Genomic DNA, 3,677 nt, shown 5'->3' with positions numbered 1-3,677 from the left:
GAGAGTGAGCCCTGATTTATCAGCTAAATCAGCCAGGGGTCTAAGGTGGAGATTAAAAAACAGTGGGCTCAGGATGGAGCCCTGTGGTACTCCATGGGAGGTGCTAACGGTGTCGGAGCAGGCGATCTAGGATGTGATTTGAAATGTTCTGTGTGACAGAAAGGACTCAATCCATTTGAGCGCATCACCCCGGATGCCGTTTCTCCCAAGTGTGGCCAGGAGTTTGGAATGGGAGATGGTGTCGCGCACTCTTGGGCACAGACAGACAGACACGCAAATTGTGATCACAATTCCTTCATTATAGTATCCTTTGTTGCTTTGTATATATGAACATCTGATATAGGATCATAATGAACCTCAGATACGGAGAATGGCCCTTTCAGCATGGTTAGAAATGTCTGGTCCCGTTCATTGCGAATCCGACAGGCCAGGAGAATCACGGTATGTTCTGAACACAGGTGTTCTAAAGTTTTCAACAGATCCTCAAAAGTATCCTCTAGGTAAACAATATCTGCTCCCAGAATCAAATTGAACGTTCGTGAGAAGCTCTCCAAGTCATGTCCCCAGGTCAATTCCATGACAGAAACATTTTGCTGGATATGAGTGGGCAGGTTTGCTCGGACATTCGACTCAAGAAATTCCAAAGCCACTTTTCGGTATGTAATGGTCACATCTGCACCCAGTAAAGCAGCTACTATGCCCACCAGTCCGGTTCCCGCCCCCAACTCGATCGCAGACCGCTTTTGTAGGTCAATAGTGCCCTCTCCAAAAATGTGCAGAGAATAACGGCCGCGTCCCATACCACCGCTGCCACTCCCAACTTATTCCAACTCTGCTGGATATGTATTGTGCGGTTGGCAAAGCTGAAGGTGGCTGCAGGCTGGTGAAATATCAGTAAGCTGCCAGCCAATGTGTCATCATAGGGAACAAGGGCCATTGTTTCCCTCTAGGTCCCACGGATTTCCACATCTGTGTTGCTTCCTCCTTCCTAAACTGAATTCTTATGCTGTAGAAGTAATTTCTCAATTCACCCAAATATATTGTTTTAATGTCTTCAACACCATAAGAATCAACATAGTGTGTGATACATTTAAATGCCACTTGACTTAAACTTTAGTTACTTGAAGTAGGTATTACTATTGTGGCATGCCCAAACAAAGGAAACAGGCTTTCAGTTTATACAAATATTGGTACAACATTGCAAAATTTGTTCACACACACTGATTCAAATGTTATTATTCGAGAATGAAAATATTCCAATTGTCTTGGGTCTTGTGAACACACAGTACAAATGTATTTTTGGTTGATATCCTTTTTGTGACATAAGTTCACCATTCTGGACACCAAAGCCCAACCATTCCAAGGTCCTAAACAGCTCCTGGGGAGACATAAAAATGGATAAGAGACAAGATCATACTGGACATCAGAGATATCAAGGAGCATTACCAAACTGTGACCTAATAGTTTTTGAAAATGTTTGTACATGCATGAACGTACGCTAATAAAGAACCAAAGTTTGAGAGCCTTGAAGCAAGTGAAATATAAAAAAACTTGGAAACTGTTTTGTGGTCAAAGTTCATGATCAGTTGTGTTTACACAGATTCAGTGAAACTATTGTAATTGTCATTTCAGCATCAACAGAAGCAGGTAGAGGAGCATTGGCCACAGAAGAGGGGAAGCAGCTGGCAACTGTTGTTCAGGTGCTGTTACCACTGAAGTGCTCAGTGGCACTTGTGGTGAGGGGGGTGCAACAAAGTCCCCATCTCCACAACATCCTCTTTGGAGGTCATAATGAGTGAGCACTCCCTAGTGGTGGTGGTCCCAACAGGAACTCTACCATTTCCGCCACCATGATTACCATCTCTACCCTCCTTCTTGCTCCCCCCAGTTTGCCAACAATGACCCCTAAAAGGAGTGGTGTCTCCTTCTCCAAAGGTCCGGCCCTTTTTCTCTGCCTGTGCTGAGTGAAGAGGCTAATGACCTCCTCCTAAATATCTCTGTAGACCAGACTGCACTACTGAATGCCATACAGGGGCTTAGCTGCCAAGTGGAACAAATGGTAGCATACGTGGAAGACATTATCAGTGCTATGTCTGGCCTACAGAGGTCTTTTCAAGATCTAGCCTCCTCATTGACTGCAACCTCCCAACCATTACAACCTTGTGCTACACCTCCTGTCCCTTAAAAATCCCAAATCTGTATTCCCAGACCCATTCCAAGCGCACTCATACCTTTGCACTCTCCCACTCAAATAGGCACAAGCAGCACACCCACACAGAAACACAAATACTACAAAAACACAGGCAGACAACCAAACATACAGATACCACACCCACATGCACCACCACTAGCACACCCAGAGACACCAAATTCACCATCACACTTGCATGAACCACCACCAGCACACCCAGAGACACCCCATCCAAAACCATGCACACATTCACCACCATCACCAGCATAACCACAAACACTGCAGCCACCACCACACATCCCTACCACAGACATCACACCCACCACCATACCTACATACACCACCCCATTACATCCACAGTCACCACACCCTCATGCACCACACCACACCCACAAACACCACCCCTACCACCACTCCCACATGCACCACCACATCCACATGCACCACAACCACATTCAGCACATTCACAGCACACCCATACACATGCACGCACACACACACACACACACACACATATTAGAATCCACACCCACAAAACAAAAAACCCACATTCTCCCAAACAAAACACCTTGAAAGCAAACACACCCAAAAGTGCAGAACATACGCCAGACCCACAGGCACTTGCACCATCAGCAAACACGTGTACATCAGCCACTGCCACTCCTTCTACTTTCCAAACCCAACTCCTTGCTGAACATTCTACCCATTGTATCTGTGAGATTTTGTTGTTTGCACATTCCTTAACCCTTTCCAAAGTCCAAACCACCCCTCCCAAATGCAAATCTATCCCTTCCACACCACAACCCTTTCACATCCCAACCCAACACACCCCTACCAAAACAGAACCGCCCCCACTAAAACAAAAATTACCCCTTCCAAGCACACAATCCTCCCTCCTAAACCAAAAAAGGACCACTCTCAAACCCACACCTCAACCAAACTTAAAAGCAACTGTTCCAAACTCAAAACCTAGATTCCTTTCTTGAGGAGGTTCCCCTTGACAGTGAATTAGAACGCAAGCGTTGTGCCCCCAGCACAACAGTGCACAGGACTTTATGGACTGACAGTTGGCGTTTAAAGAATGTGAGAGACATACCTCATGCATTGGAAGTAAACCATAATTTTGGTTTGACCAAATTAGTCCTGGCATTAATTTTCCTTTTCACTTGTTTCATTATTAGCAATGTTTCTGACTAAAATGTGAAGTACTTATTTTTCTTTACCATGATGGCAGGTGATACAACAGATTGTGTTAATGTCTACTTTGCTAAGTACATACACTGGTTAACAAAGTATATGATCGGCAATAGAATGTAGGTGCAGGTACTCATCACAGTAATGGGCACTTGCACCAACCAACTGATGTTCACAATTTATGGGGATTTGTACCTACAGGTGTTTTTGTTTCACCTTGACTGCTGACCAGTATGAGCTCATTTACATGCATTACACCTTATATAATATCATGAAAATATAGAAATTCAAG

At 44.6% G+C, this 3,677-nt stretch overlaps 1 pseudogene; it reads right to left on the bottom strand.

Moving 5' to 3' along the window:
• Positions 1-258: 258 nt before the first annotated feature.
• On the bottom strand, positions 259-963 carry LOC147683165 (protein N-lysine methyltransferase METTL21A pseudogene; annotated as a pseudogene).
• Positions 964-3,677: the final 2,714 nt, after the last annotated feature.

This window comes from Lissotriton vulgaris, chromosome 11, assembly GCF_964263255.1.
Source record: "Lissotriton vulgaris chromosome 11, aLisVul1.2, whole genome shotgun sequence".
Lineage (NCBI taxonomy): Eukaryota > Metazoa > Chordata > Amphibia > Caudata > Salamandridae > Lissotriton > Lissotriton vulgaris.
Note: the sequence above shows the minus strand (reverse complement) of the source record. Positions and strands in the feature narration are given on the sequence as shown.